Source organism: Lynx rufus, unplaced genomic scaffold (assembly GCF_022079265.1).
Source record: "Lynx rufus isolate CCGP_SWC_20201006 ecotype Redwood Valley unplaced genomic scaffold, mLynRuf1.p SCAF_2, whole genome shotgun sequence".
Taxonomy (NCBI): Eukaryota; Metazoa; Chordata; class Mammalia; order Carnivora; family Felidae; genus Lynx; species Lynx rufus.
In genome coordinates, this window is record NW_025814834.1 from 190,910,365 (window position 1) to 190,926,632 (window position 16,268).

Consider the following 16,268-nt stretch of genomic DNA (forward strand, 5'->3'; position numbering starts at 1 on the left):
AAGGAATCTGGACTCCCAGAAGCGCTGCTCTTTGGGAGGGGGATGTGCCGGACACACATGTGCTCTGGAAGAGACTCCGAAAGAATGGGCTTCTCTGGAAACACATCCCTTATGAACTGACCCACAGCGTTCCCCAAATGTTCCCAGCGTCTCCCCGCCTGGGACAGCTGGCAGGGCATCCTGCCTGAAACACCCCAGCGTCGGAGCCTGCTGAGTCTCTGTTCACCCTCGGCTCTGGGAAGCCTCGGGGATGCCCTCCGCCTCACTGTTCCCTCTTCAGATCGCCCCTTCCCCGTGCTTGCCCGCGTGTATGTGGCCCACGTCACTTTCCATATGGCTTCATTTGTGTTTCACGGTGCCAGGGGCATGGGCTCAGGGTCAGAGAGACCTGGGTTCAAATCCTGGTCCGGCTTATACAGTCCCCTACCTTCCCTGAGCCAGTCTCCACATCTGTACGGTGGAAGCTGATGGGGAGGTAGACCCGTGAAGGGCATGGCTCTACCTCCCTGGACAGGGGTTCCCAGGCTGCTTGGAGGGCAGGCTTAGGGCTGCATCCCAGCACATGCCCTTGGGTAGAGGAGGCAGGTGGCAGATGTCAGCAAAGGGTTTTGAATGAATGAGTGAGAAGGAGGGTTCCTTGGCCAGTTCCAGGCGAGAGCTGAGTCAGCGAAGACAGAAGGCACAGGGAGAGGAGCGGGGAGAGCACCCACTCCTCATGTTCAATAATTAACCACAGAAAACCACATCCCCCAGGGAGCGGGGAAGGCCGCTGACCCAGGGCTCGGGGGCAGAGGGCCTGCCCCCCCAACGCCCTGCTGAGGTCATCTCGTTCAACCCCCTCCCCTGGGAAGGGCTGCAGCCAAATCTTGATGGGCCTTCACCCCAGCCCTGGACAGAAATCCTTCCGTCCCAGTGCTCAGTTGATGTCAGATCCGCGGGTGAGTGGGCCACGCTAGGGGCTTCCTGCTGAGGCTTTCAGGAATTTATTTTTCCCAACGCTGTTCTTTCTATGTCTATAAAATGGACACATCACAAAAGGCTAAATGAAAGAAGCAGATCATAAAACCTGATCCCAATTTTTACTTTTTTAACTTTTTTTAATGTTTATTTATTTATGTTGAGAGAGAGAGTGTGAGCAGGGAAGGGGCAGAGAGAGAAGGAGAGAGAGAATCCCAAGCAGGCTCCATGCTGTCAGCACAGAGCTGGATGCAGGGCTTGAGCTCATGAACTGTGAGATCATGACCTGAGCCAGAATCAAGAGCCAGACGTCCAACTGACAGAGCCAACCAGGTGCCCCCCAAATACCTATATTTTGAAAATGGGGGGGGGGGCAAAAAAAATTTTTTAAAGAGGGTGGCGCCTGGGTGGCTCAGTTGTTTAAGCTTCCGATTTCAGCTCAGGCCATCATCTCACGCTGCGGTTTGTGGGTTCGAGCCCTGCGTCTGGCTCTGTGCTGACAGTTCGGAGCCTGGAGCTGTTTTGGATTCTTTGTCTCCCTCTCTGTCTGCCCCTCCCCTGCTCACACTCTGTCTCTGTCTCTGTCTCTCTCTCAAAAATAAATAATAAACATTAAAAAAATATTTTTTAAATCGGGGTGGGGGGAATCCCTGCTTGGGTTCTCTCTCTCTGCCCCTCCCCCATGCACACGCACTCTTTCTCTCTCAAAGTAAATAAATAAACATTAAAAAATAAAATGTAGATATTTTTAATATTCATACCAAGAGTCAGAAGGGCTTATCTCTGGGTGGCAAGATTAAGAGTGATTTGGCCTTTGTTTTGCATTTTTGCTTCCCTGCATTTCCTCATATTTTGTTAGAATAAACAGGGGCGATAACAAACTAATGGGAATTTTAAAATGCATTTCCTCAAAAGTACAGAGAAAGAGCCACCTTCAATCCTGCCCCCACCTCTTTACCATAATCGCTTCTGCCGTCTGGCAGGTGACAGGGCGTGGCAGCCTCTCCCCAGGAGTCCAGCTCACATGTCCAGCTGTCTACTCAGCATCTCTTCTCAGATGTCTGGTGGCCTCTCAAACCAAACATGTTCAAAACCAAACTCCATTTGCCCTCAAATCTTGTTTCCCTCCGGTCTCCCCATCCCAGTAAATGGCACCACCTGCCGCCCAGGGGCTCGGGCCAAGTATCTAAGAGTTGCCTTTGATTTTCCCTTTCCCTCACCCTCCACATCCTGCCCTTTAGCAATTTCTGTTGGCTCTACCTTCAGAATAAATCCCTGCACAGTCCACAGCTCACCATCCTGACCAAGCCGCCACCACCTCGTCTCTGATTGGCCTCCCTGCCTCCACTCTGGCCCAGCCGTGACCCACTCTCTCCAAAAAAGCTGGCGTGATCTTCCTACAATGCAAAGTTGGACGCCATCACTCTCCTCCAACTCTCCCCTGACTTCCAAATTCCCATCACATTTGAGAGCGAACGTTAAACTCCTCAGCATGTGCAGCAAGGCCCCGTGAGCTCTGGCCCCCACCCCACCTCTCAGACTTCATCTCCTCCCCTCCCCCGCCTCCATCACGTTGACCCCGACCTCCATGCCATTCCTGGAACACCAAACCCATTGCCACCTCCAGGCTTTGCACTTGCTTTGTTGCTTCCTCTGCCTATTTATTGCTCCTTTACTCATCCAGGTCTCCGTTCAAACATCACTTCCTCCGAGAGGCCTTCCCTAACCACCCCCTCTCCAGAATAATAGCCCCATCCCCACTCTCTCTCTCCTTGCTCTGCTTTATTTATTTTTTTCATAGACTGAGTAAATGAATAGCAGAAATTCACATGAAACAAACATTAAAGCACCATGTCACCAAAGCCCCCAATTTGTACCCACTGAGAAGGCTCCCAAAGCTCTAAGCACATCCATCCCTGACCTGTTGGACTCCCCCAGCGCCCTTCCGGAGAAGGGAGGAGAAGGCAGGTCTCTGACCTTGACCAGCTCCATGTGGTAAACTGTTTAACAAGCCCCTGAACTTCACTTCCCCTGCCTTCATGCACTGGTTGAGAGTTTCTCCACCCCAGATGCTCAATACAGTGGAACAGATACATTAAATCTGATAAAGAACATCTTGTGTCCCAGGCACCTGAATAATTATCCCCATCTTCCAGATGAAGAAATGGGGCTCAGGAAGGAGGGATAGACTTGTTCCAAATCAGTGAATCAGTGTGATCCCTCAGGCTACCTCGGTCCTCCTGAGGGGTCCTCACACAGACACCCACTCTTGGGACAGCAGAAGGGAGATCAGTGTCTGGAGCTTAGGCAGAGAGGAGACAGAGAGAAGGAGCTGTAAGCCAGGGTCTGGTTGTGAATGCCAGAACCACCATGTGGCTTCATTCATGCAACAAATAAGGACTAAGGATTGCCTCTGGCCCCCTGTGGGGCTCCAATTTTTCTCTCTCTAGAATTATAGGTAGTATGCAGGAGCTGGCTGGCTTGGGCCATCTATAATGGCCCCAACAGAGAGGTCAGACTGCCGCTTTCTGGAACATTTGTGCCCATCATGTCTGGCTGCAGTTTGGGGCCCGTGTCCTCCCTTGCCCGGCCCAGGAGGCAGTGCTGGGACAGGTGGGTGCTGCCTGGCTGATTCTCCCTGGCTGGGCTTATCCTGAGACTCATCACAACCCTTCCACACCTCCACCCCCATGCTGTGACTATCCCGCTCATTCAGGAAGGCAATGAGGAGATTAGGGACTGAATAGGTAGCTGGTTTGCTTAGATCTGTGGTTCTCGAACTACAGCTGGTGTCAGAATCACCCACAGGACTTGTTAAGGTACTGACTTCTGGGCTTCACTCCTAGAATGTAAATATGAGGCGGGACCGACCGGAGAATTTGCATGTCTACAAAGTTCCCTGGTGATGCTAATGCTGTTCCTCCGGGAACCATACTTTGAGAATCACTGGCTCAGCTGATAGGCGCGCCTGTGGCTGACTCAATTATTAGCCAACTCACGGCTTTTTAAACAACTGCAAATATTGCCTTCCCCACCTCACTCTCCCCCCACCACCTTCTTGAAATCACTGCCCAGAAACAGCCACGGGGCAGAGGTAGCAAGGAAAGCCCTACTGGGGAGGTGGGTCTCATGCCAACATCAGCTTCGCCCCCAATTCACCGTGTGACCCCCAAACACTGGGCCAAGCCCCCTCCATGCTTATTTTTAATTACTTCTCACAACAACCCTGTGAGAGCAGTGTCAAAGTTACCCAAGGCTTATCGGTGAGAAAGCACAGGCTCGGAAAGATACTCTATGATGGCTGCCCAACTCTGTGAGTATACTAAAAAACACCGAATTATAAGGGGGGATTTTATGGTATGTGAATTATAGCTCAATAAAGCAGTTATTTAAAAGGAGAAAAAGAAAGGCATACTAGATTGTCCAAAAGTCATAAGGCCAGGACCTAAACCCAAGTCCACCTGGACCCCCAAGCCATACTACCTCTCTGGGCCTCAGTTTCCCCATCTGTAACATGAAGTGGGGGGTGTCAGCCTTAAGACTCTCCAGCAGAGGGGTAGAAGGGAGAGAGGGTCAGCCATGAGCTCAGTTCCAGATTCTCTGGGGATGTCCCCGGAGAGACAGATGCTTGGAGGCTGAAGAGGTGGGGATAGGAGTTGGGGGTTTGGTTTTTAACCCGCAGAGAAGGGGTTATCTCCTAACCTCTGAGCCACGTTCACTTAAGAAATGTTCTTTGCCATCCATACTCAGCCAGGTTGATTGCAAAGCCAGAAATGAATAACCCAGACCTCCCCCTGCTCCAAGAAATTAACAACTATTGCAAAGCAGTGATAGGATGGACAAGGGGATAACAGTTTGCCAAGGGGGTTGGCGGGGGAGTCCTAAGACAGCTTCCATAGAGCCAATGTGGAGGGATCAGTGAAGACACGGAGAGGGTGATGGCCAGTGCCTCCAGCAGGGCAATCAGGATATGTGCAGGCACCCGAGACGTGGGGGCCTACAGACAGCCCCCAGTGGCCAGCAGTTCTGGATGACGCGGGGCTGAAGTGAAGGGGCAGTGGAGAAACCAGAGGTCCGGATCCAGTGGGTGCCGCGAGGGGCACCCTAAGGCATTACGAATGTTATCCTCAAGGCAAGGGGGAGCCATTGGAGAGTTTCGAGGGAGGAATGACGTGGTATGCTATGTGCTCCAGGACTACCACTCAGGGGTAGTGTGGAGCATGGACCGGAGGCAGGGAGACCGATGGGGAAAAGCAGGTAGAAAGTTCCACAATAATTCAGATGAGAGATGAAGGGGACAGCACCAAAGAGAAGGGGATGGATGGAGGTTTCAGGGAGGAGGATTTGGTGATTATTTGGAAATGGGGACAAAGGAGGGAGAATGACTCTCATACTTCTGGTGCGGGCACCTGGTGGGTGAAGGTGCCGTGAGTGAGCAGACACGAGAGACCCCGCTGGAGGGGCAGCTGGGCGCGATGAGCTCCATTTGGGACACGTGGAGACTGACAGGGCTGCGGCGCACCGGGCAAACGGTCACGGGCATGAAGAGAGACCGAAGCCGGAAGTGCCGACGTGGGTGGGGCACATCGGGGGGTAGAGGCCACGGGAGTGGCCGAGAGAGTTCGGAGAGCAAGTGGCACATTTGGAGAAAGACCCAATGGGACCCCAGAGGCGCAGAGGGAGGGGACACACTCCACCCAGACTCAGAAGGAGCTGCCGGCGAGATGGGAGGGAAACCAGGAGAAAGAAGCAGCAAGGATGCCGAGCAAGAGGGTTTCAAGGAGGGAGCGAAAGCCAGCATCAAATGCTGCCAAGAGGTCAGGCAAGATAAAGCCTGAAAAACGTCCACTGGATTTGGTGACAAGCCGGTCCCTGGGCGCCTTGGCAAGGGCAGCGGAGACCAAGGGGAGGCCTGGCACAGGCCCAGGTGGGATGAGAAAGGGAGAGGGGCAGCGATAAAGAGGAAACAGAGGGCGTACGGATGGCTAAAGGAGCCTGACGGCACAGAGTAGAGGCAGACAGGAGCCGGAGAAGGACGCAGAGCACTGGGACTGGGCTTTGTTTTTTATTTTAAGATTCAAGAGTCAGAGTGGAAGGAGCCGAGAGAGAGGGAGAAGATGAAGATGGGGGAGAGAGAGGGAGTGATCGATGGAATGAAGTCCCCAGGACAGCAGGGAGGCCCGGATCCCGGCCAGGCAGGGCTGGGGCTGAGCAGAAGGGACCCCCCCACCCCCCGGCCCCGCCCCCAGCCAGCTTGGGACAGGCGGCAAGGAGGAGGGGCTAGGTGGAACCTGAGGTTGGGGGCCAAGGAAGCCAGAGAGCTCCCTGGGGGCTTTGACTTCACTTCCTCTGTGACAGAGGAGTCAGGCCTCCTTCCTGGGGGAGGTGGGGAGCATTTGAACAGCTGGTGTGGAGGGAACTGACCAGGCCCCGGAGAGGGGTCCCCGTGGGAACATAGGACTATTATTCCCTGCTGTACGAATGGGAGAAAAGAGCCAGAACATCACAGGTGCTCCACACGTGCATTTTGGGTTTGGTTTGTTTGGGGAGTTTTTGTTGTTGTTGTTGTTGTTGTTGTTGAATTTTTACCCCTTGAAGTAATCTCTATGCCCAATGAGGGACTCAAACTCGTGTCCCCAAGAGCACAAGTCACATGCCCAACGGTTGAGCCTGCCAGGTGCCCCCTCTGGTTTTGTTTTCAAGGCTTGGTGCTCCTTGAGGGAGGAAGCAGCCAAGTGGGATGAGGGGATGCCCCAGCCTCCAGTCAGGCTAGAGTAAATGCAGAACCAGGCCATGCCCCTTCCTTCGTCCTGGGCCTCCTTCCTTCTCTCCAGTGTCCCTCCTCCCGGACACCTCTACCAGGGTCTGTTGCCTGCTTGGCCACCAGCTGGCTCCCTCATTTCTACATGTGGCCTTGGGAGTATGTGACCCCTTCCTCACCTCCCAGACCAGGACCCCAAAGGCGAGCTTCTGTCTTCCCCCTGGGGACAGCTAGGGCCAGTCTGTCCCCATTCAGCCAAGGTTCCTGGAGGACAGAGGCCATAACCCCACCACCTTCCAGCCGGAAAGGGCTTCTTAAACCCCAAACCAGAGTTGATAGTGAAGGAGGGACCTCAGCCCGACCTGACAGGCTCCCCCTGACACGGGGGTGCAGTGTGGTCTGGAGGGCCCTGGGCTCCTCTGGGGAGAGCAGACTCTTACTTTCTCTTGCAGGGGGATAGAGGGGAGGGGCAGTCAGCCAGGCCTCAGAGCGAGGCTCTTTCCAAGAATCCTCAGGGGCTGGGACGAGAAGTTTCCCCTGATCCAGCGATTCTAAATATGGCAAAGGGAGCAAAAGCACGTGACCCAGGGCCCCACACCAGGGCTGCGGCTGCGGCCGCTGCTTCTCTGGGCCGGAGGCCTATGCTGGGGGCTCAGGCTTAGGGAGGAGGTCTCAGTGGAGCCTCAGTTTCCCTGTCCATAACATGAAGGTGGGGGACACTCAGCGAAGGGGACCACCCCCTCCAGCCTTAGCATTTTCCAGAGTGGGGTGGAGGGGAGAGGGCTGAGCCCTCAGCTCAGTTCCAGATTCTTTGAGGGTGTCCCTGGAGGGACGGCGGCCGCCAGCACATAGTACAAAATATGAAAAAAATGCCCCTCTTGGAGAAGCAATTAGAAAAAGGCGTTCCCCTTTAGCCTGAAAAATTGTAAAAAGTTGACCCCTCCGGATGGACCCACCAGAAACAGGCATCCCCTGCTCCGGGCTGACCCAGCCCTAAGCAGAGCCTGGACTTCAGTGCCACTGACGTCTTCTCGGCCAGGCCCCTTGGCAATGCACAGGATGTACAAGGACATGGGCAGCCCCAGGGGCGGCTCTGACAGCCACCACAGGCCTGGAGGGGCCACATGGCTCCGTGCCGCTCTCCTCGCCACCACGGATTCGTCTAGAGCTGGAGACGGACCCAAGAAAGGTCCCCCTGTAGGTGGGGCCCAGCCAGTCAGGTTATCTTTCTCAGGAATGGAACTAAGAACCACAGAGCAAAGCTGGCAGGGAAGCAGAGAAAGAAATGGACGTGAGGCCGCTGTTCCCGAACCTCATCTCCCCTTCTCTGTTTGGTGAAGCCCAGGAGTGCGCCTCCCTCCGTGATGCCACGAAATTCTTCCCGAGCCTGGCAGGAGTGTCCTCCGCCTTCACATGCCAGGTTTTCCGGAGCTAGTGTGAATGGTCTCGGTCCCAGTAGGATGTGGAAGGCAGTGTCTTCTGGACAAGGTGTTTCATGAGTCATAGCCTCGTCCTCTCCCACCTGGTCTGGCTCCAAACCCTCCCACTCGCTCTGGCTGCTTCCCTCTGCCCATGCCAGCCAGATTACCTGGTGCACCAGGTAAGTAGGCTGAGCAACATGTCAAGGGTGGGAACAAGGAGGGAGCAGGGGCCATCCATCTGTTTAGGGCTGGCCAGGCAGCATGGACTCCTCAAATAAACAGGGAGCGTGGGCTCCCCGGCAGGAGGCCAGCAAAAAAAAAAAAAAAAAAAAAAAAAACCGAAAGCGAAGTAGGGTGGAGCACAGGCAGCCTGGATTCTGAACACTTAAACAAGATAGCCAATGGAAGGCTTCCCCAGTTCCACCTGAGAAAGCTCCATGTGGCTTTGGGTGACTCAGTTTTACATTCTGGGCTTGGCATAAGATTCCACTTGAACGAAGAGCTTTGCTGCTTTTTTAAAAAGTGTGAAATCCACCAACTTACAGGCTCAGGCCCAAGCTCCTAAGCAAGGAAGGCCCTCACCACCCCCCACCTCACTCTCCACCACGCAGAGCCCAAGCTGGCACTTGACGCTCCATTGTCAGAGCTCTACCCTGCAAAAGCAAGCAACTTTTCCCCTCCCGATCTTCCTTCCCTCACGTCTGCCCCTCCTCCAGCCCGGCTGGGTCGGGTGGGAGCCCACGTCAGGCTCCCTTAATCCCCCACCCCCATCTCTATGCCCACCTCGGTCGGTCGTGGCAATGACTTCAACTCGAGAAAGGCTGTTTGAGGCACTGCCTCCTCCCACAGACCAGGAGCTAGTTGAGGTCTTGTCCTTTTCCCCTTGAATGCCCCAGGCCCAACTCAGAATGGGGCTCCCTGAGAGAGAGCACAACCTAGGCGCTGGACCCCAGGCACCACCCACCCTCCAGGGTGCCCGCGCCGTCCTGCTGGCCACTCCTGGCTGCACATCTCGACCCTTCCTGCAGCAGGTGGGGTGAGTGGCCCTGAGCACGCAGGCCAGGGCCCCGGAGCACTCACTCACTGCCTGATTCACTGCTGATTTGGTATTTACTGAGGGCTCCCCATGAGCCAGACGACAAAGAAAGGCACCGTCCCTGCCTTCATGGGGCGTGCAGTCTCCTGGGGGAGACGGATAATAAGCAAGTAAAGGTTGAAAATGTGAGATGATGATGGAGAAAAATTAGGTGGGGAAAGGGGAGAAGGAGCAAGGGTATGGGAGTTGGGGACTATTTTATAGAGGCTGCTTGGGGAAATAGCATTGAGAAGGTGACTTTTCAGCAGAGAGCTCAAGGAAATGAGGGAGGGAGCCACGCAGGTATCTGGGCAAATCGGGTTCCGAGGAGAGGGAAAAAGCAAGAGCAAAAACCTGAGCCAGAGGTTGCCTGGTATATTCCAGAACACCACGAAAGGAGTGCCCCCAGAGCGGAGTGAGGAAGAGGGAGAGTGGTGGGCAGAGGAGGTGGGATGCAGATCATCTACCGGCTCCTGTGAGGATTTTGGCTTTTACTCCAAGTGAGATGGGGAGTTCTGAGCAGGGAGTAACACGATCCGACTGGCGTTTGCAACAGCACAGGCTGTTGAGTAGAGAACAGACATTGGTGCAGAGAGGGGATGGGGTGGGGGACGGTTGTGTGATTCAAGCAAAAGATGACGGTGACTTGTGCTAGGGGAATGGAGGTGGCAGGAGGTGAGCAGATGCTGACTCTTTTAGCGCTGAAAGATCCCCTAGAGTGAATCAATCCTCTCATTTAAACAGGGGAAACTGAGTCCCAGAGAGGGGCCTGATCTACCTGGGATCATACAGTAGATCGGCGGCATGGCTGAGTCTGGCACCCAGATTTCTTGATTCCTAAGGTAATGTCCTTCTGAGTTCTCCTCTTCCTGTAGCAGGACCCAGGCACCTGCCCCTCCCCCACCCCCATCTCAAAAATTCCCTCATCCAGGCATCAGGCTCAGGCCTTGCCCCTGCCCTTCCTGCCGTATGTGACAGGGTGGCACTGGGTTCAAGGATTGCCCTGGCCTCCGGCTACTTGAGCCCAGTAGGGGTAAGGGTCACCTCTAAGGAGCCTTCTGTCCTCTGAATCAGCAGAACTTTCGCAAAGGGGGGAGGAGAGAGGAAGAGAAGAATCCAAACCAGGGGAAAGAGCTTAGTCCCCAACACTTGGTTGTCAGCACTCCCGGAGAAGTGAGGGCACCAAGAGCTGACAGGGTGGAACAGGAGATTCAGGGAGGGCCGGGCCCCCTGGGGAGTACAGGCCCCAAGACTGAGCCCAGCCTGGGAGCGCTCTAGGCCCAAACCAGTGAGCATCCCACCCAGTGGGAGGTTTAGGGGGCGTGATGGGGAGGGGTGTTTCAATGCCTTTGCTATCAGCAAGCAAAGCAGTATGCAAACTCATGGGCCACACCTGGGGCAGTTGGTTACAGCTGCCCTGAAAGCCTTGCTCCCCATAGGAACCCCAAATCCAGGCCCAGCTGGACTGAATCCAGCAAGACTGACTCCAGTGGGCCCTGACAGCTGGGAAAGGCTTGCTGTATGACCTTGGGCCAGGAGCACAACTTCTCTGGGCCTGTTCCGCAGCCAAGGTGGAAGGATGGTTTAGGAGGGTCTTAGGCTGGAAACCAGAAGCACATCTGCGGACGTCCTTTCAGGTTCCTCTGCTTTTAACAGGAAAGGCTGCCCAGCCCCTAGTTCCGGCTGATTCAGAGTCCTCTAAAAGCCAGGAGCCTGCTTGATGGCTCTGAGCTATTTGTCAGGGTTGGGGCTGCAGAAAGGGAGGCACAAGGGCATGGACAGAGCTAGGAACCTGGGTCAGTGTGCTCTCTATCCTGATTCTGCCACCACTGAGCTAAGGAGTTGGGGAAGCTGTCTCTGGGTCTGGCTTTACTCCTGAGGAAGGGTCTCTGAGAGCCCTATTTTTCGCTGATCCATCTGGGACTGGTGATTTCAGCTTCTCAATTGGGAAGTGAGGCCCTAGCAGCTCCAGAAAGAAGCTGCCTGTCCTGAGCAACTTCTGGAGTCTGAGGAGAGGATCTTTTACATTTCATTTGCATGGTGCTCATTTGCATAGAAAGGCTACCTCCAAAACTCCCCCTATAATTGAATAATAATAGCAAGGAGGAGTCAGGGTAGACCAAAGCAAAACTTTCAATGGCTCATTAACCACAGAAAGGGTGTTGGAGGTCAGGGAAGGGACATATTGCATCTCTGGTCCTGATTCACCCTCTTCTAGCGGAGGAAGACAGAACCCTACAAGTATCAGAGCCCAAGGAACAGGGCTTGAATTCCGCTCAGATCCTGACCTCTGCCAGGCTCAAGAATTCAGCCTTGTGTGTGTGACCTTGAGCAAGTGAGCCGTCCCTCTCTGGGACTCAGTTTCTTCGTCTATCGAATGGGACCAGGGACGCCCGATCTGAGTCTGGAGTCGGGGGGTGGAACCAGCGCTGAGGGGTTGCGGAAAGGCTTGGGTTCACTTAGGGACACAGAGGAGGCTGACTCCGGGCGGGACTCCTCGGGAGAGGGTGGGGCTCCTGGGAGGAGAGCTCCTGGGGGACTCCTCCCCCCTGACGGTGCTCTACCCCCTTCCGCTGCAGGGGCCCCTTCCTCTGCTGCCGACGCGCAGCAGTTCCGTGCTCCGGGGTCCGCAGAGCCCGCCCCGCCTCTTCGGCACGGGGAGGGCTTATTATAAGGGGAGGGGCAAAGGGTGGGGGCGGGACACTGTGGTGGGCGGGGCTCCGAGTCGTCCCCGGGAGGGGAGGAGCTTCGCCGACACCCGGCACCACGCGCAGGAGGGGCGGGGGCGGGGGCGGGGCCGGCGCTGCGGCTCCAGTTACCTCCCTGCGGCCTCCCCCGCCCCGCCGGCTTCTTTTTTCCGTTTCCAAATTAACAATTGAAAACGCGGCGGCCTGAAAGGCGAGCAGCGGGCCAAGCGGAAAGTGTGAAGGTGCCGCCGCGTCCCCGAGGACGAGGGCGGAGAGGGGGGCGCGACACCCTTACTGCCCGGGGCTTGCCCACCTAGTACCGGGTGCGGGCACTGAGCGCCCCAGGGCACAGAGGTGCCAAGGCCCCTAAGTCGGGTCCTGGCCTGATCCAGTCCCTCGTACTGTCCTGGCCTAGCGTCGCGGGACCCAGCGCCCAGGCTCCGGGTGGTGCCAGCCCTCGAGGGCGCTGGCGGAGGTGGTGGTGGGGGGGCACTAGGGCTGGGTTACTACTTTCAAGGCTGAGTGCCCAGGAGGGCAGGTGCCAGGCAGCACCCTCACAGCACCGTCCTTAAGGGCTCCAAGAGTCAGCTGGGTTTGCATGTGACCTCAAGCAAGTCATTTCACCTTGCTGAGACTCAGTTTCCTCATCTGAAAAATGGGGAGGGAAGATTCAGTGCTGGTGGTGAGGAACAAGTGAAATGAGAAGATGCCTGAGGCTGGTCCACAGTGAATACAACAGAGAGCAGCCATTATTATCTTGTGTTGATAATGATGATGATACTGAGTCCTTGGCATCCTTTCACCTCTGCTGTCCACCAGTGGGGAATACTGGAATTGACTGGTCTTTTCCTCCCCTCATTTCCTCGGGGCTTCCCCAAAGCCACACTTAACAGATAAAGAAACTGAGGCCAGGAAGGTCCTTGTAAGGGGCTCCAAGTCATTTGTGAGTGAAAAGAACTAGGGCCTGAGCCCAGAACCTGACCTCCAGGCCTGGACTCATCTTATGGAGATGAACAGTCCCTGTGGCCAGGGCCCTGGGCATTAGACCTCCCTCGCCAGTGTCCTGAGACACGGATGCTGATACTAGGGCAGCTGGAACAAATGAGGGGGTAACGGAGACAGTCCCCTCTCCCAGGCATGCAGGGGCATGGGCCAAGCGAGCCAGAGGGTGGACACCCAGGAAAGCTACAGTTTCTGGCCCCCAAGTCCCCCATAATGTAAGCTCCGTGAACACAGCGACTTTATCCTGTTCACTACTATCTCTCCCACACCTAGCACAGGGTCTGGTGCATTGTGGGTCATCAATAAATATCTGTTGAGTGAATAAGCGAAGGAATGATGAGCAGGTGCCTTCTTATACAGCTGTGGCCTCCCACTCACCACTGGTGTGAACTGGTCTTCCTTAGGGAGGTGGGTCTGGGGTTAGGTGCCCCTCTCCCCAGTGTGGAGACACAGGGCCATAGAACGGGAGAGAAGGAGACAGAAGGAAGAGGGGACAGAAGAAGAGATTCCAGAAGGCAGAATGGAGGTCAACTCTTTCTGCACAGCCTCCCGCTTCCTACTGCTGTCCATGGAGGGACGAGCCCCATTCCTCCTCCCTCCAGCCACCTCTTCACTGACTACCATGATTCATCCCCACCCCCACTAGTCCATTACCTCTGTCAGTCTGAGTGCTCCTCCCTCATTTACAATCCTACCATGGCTCCTTACTATTTACCACCTAAAATCCAAGCTCCTCAGCCCAGAGCTTGAGGCTGGAAACACACAAGTGTCAGACACACTCCACCCCTGTACATTTCTGCCTTGGTGACTTTTGCGTTCTCTCCTCTCCTGGGGATGTTCCCCCTTCCTCCCCAAGAATCCCTGATCTGCTTCAGGGAGAAGTGCTTCCCCCAGCCCCTTTGGATTCCTGGCCCTCTCTAGGTACCCTCGGATTCCCTCCTGCTGAGGCTGTTCTTGCCTCCGTCCAGCCCCCACCTCCCCAACCACCGCCTGATTAGAATCCAGCCACCAAGGGCAAGGCCCTTGCTGGCTGAGTAGATGCTCAGACAGTGTTTGGCAGGAATCAGGAAGACCACCGGGTCACCAGGACCTTGAGCATCAGTGAGTCAGGGCTTTCCACTGTCCTGGGAAGCCTGAGGACTCTGGGTACAGGCATTTGGGGATGGCTGCAGATGTGGGTGGGTGGAGTGAGGACAAATACAAGCCCATCCTGAACACTGGCAGGGTTGGAGAAGAAGTACAAATGGGACACACAGACTATTAGTCTAAATATTTAAAAGTTTAAATCAAGCTAGCCAGCTGTTAGATAAACTATGTTTTACCCTTCCTGACGCGTATACCCTCATAACGATCTGGAAGGCCAGGTTTGAATTGAAAATCTTGGACTCTTTATAGTTCCATGCTGGAATCTGGCAGGGAGGGGCTGCTACCCCATAGTGTGCCCTCTTCTCTTCCCACACTGGGCTCATCCTCAACAGGGGGGCCTGGGGGCCACTCCTGCGGGCGCCCCAGCCCACTCTTCCAGGGTCCATCTACACTGGCTGCAAACAGCTGCTGTTGGTCCTAGGAGAGCTCACACCACTCCGGCCCTTGGGATGATGAACCAGGAAAGAGGCCTGTACATGCCCTGGCACAGACACAGGGATTTAGGGGTTGGGGGACTTCAGGGTTACCTGGAATGTGTTCTAGAATAAGCATGGCTGTGTATAGGCGCTGGGTTGCTGGTATGCAGAGCCAGACAGGCTGAGTGGGTAGGATTCTGGGCCCCTGCCTTTGAATCCACCCAGGGTGGCAATGCTTTGATATGGTTTTTTTTCTTTTAATGTTTTTTCTTATTTCTGAAGGAGAGAGAGAGAGCATGAGCAAGGGAAGGGCAGAGAGGGAGACGCAGAATTCGAAGCAGGCTCCAGGCTCTGAGCTGTCAGCACAGAGCCCGATGCAGGGCTTGAACTCATGAACTGGGAGATCATGACCTGAGCCAAAGTCAGACCCTTAACCGACTGAGCCACCCAGGTGCCCGCTTTGATATGTTTTATCTATTGCCCTCCTGTGTCACATTTCATCTAAGGAACCAGATCTGCTTAAAACAGTCTGCAAAGCACTAATCTAGCCCCTTCCCTCCTACTGAGCACAGATGCTGAGGCTATGGGGTGTCAGTGACCACAGTCATACAGCACTTTAGAGTAAATCCAGGGTTCCTGCCTCCTGCCTCCTGCCCAGACCTTGACTTCCTTGAGCACATTTATGATCTGTAAGACCCAGTGCCTTCAATACAAGCTGTTGGGAGGTGATGAGTGCCCAGCCCCTGGTGGGGTTCAAGCAGCCTGCACCTGTAGCCTCCTGCCTTGGTAGGGGTCTGGCTCCTCAACTCAGGTTGCTTAGCTCAGGAGTAGATTGAGAGGCCGGACCAGGCCTGAGAAGGAGAGGGAGTCCTGGTATAAATAACCGTAGGGGGGGCCGGGATGTTTGGGCCAGTCTCCTGGGCTACGGCTATGTTTACTGCCCCGGGGGGGGGGGTGGTGTGCATAGCCCATACATTTGCCTCCCTGACTTATAGCCAAATTTCTCCAGGAAGGGGTGGCCCAGGATTAGCCCCAAACACTCCAGCTCTGCACCCCATCAGGTCCTGCCCGTAACTCTGCCCAATGTGAGCCCTAACCCCCTCAATATCGCCCCACTGTTCAGCCCCAAGTGCTACACAACACGGCATCTCCATTAGCCCCAAATGCCCCCAGCATTTGCCCCCATAAGTCTCAACTCTGCTCAAATCGTGGGAGGGTGAAGAGCATGAGTATGGCAGAGGAAGGCCCCAAGCAGAGGAGCTGGGTATGTGCCAGGGATCTGAGCTGGGGCCACTGGGCAGGGGGGCAGAGACAAACCTCTCCCACGGCCCTGGCCAAGACAGAGAGAGGCTGCAGCCCCCGGCTTAGGAGAGTGCAAATCCCTCTCCCCAGCCCAGTGCCCATCCCATGCCTGTCATGTGCAGAGCATTAGATGGCCAGACCCCAGTGTGAGAGGGGCGGGCAGGCGCCCTGTTGGTCACGCCACAGCCAGCTCCTCTCCCTAACCAGCCAGGAGAAAAAACCCTCAGTGCAGAAGGGCAAGTGGGTCCCCTTCCCCATGGGACAGCAGCTGCAGTCTGCCCAAGCATGGAGGCCCAGGGGTTGATGTGAGCTGAGTTCCAGCCTTCAGGCCAGGCCAGCTTACCATACACACACACACACACACACACACACACACACACACACTCTGCCCAGCTGACTGTTGGGTCTTGCTTGGGACACTAAACTGATACGCACTGAGAGCAGAGGCTCCAAACTGGGGCCATGTCCATCAGGGGTCTTAGGTGCCTGGACACCTGGGCC

General features: G+C 55.3%; 1 protein-coding gene across 2 annotated transcripts in view; it reads right to left on the bottom strand.

The window, feature by feature from the left end:
• KCNQ4 (potassium voltage-gated channel subfamily Q member 4) overlaps positions 1-16,268 on the bottom strand; it is a 51,609-nt gene that overhangs the window by 22,634 nt on the left and 12,707 nt on the right. The gene's annotated exons all lie outside the window — the stretch shown is intronic.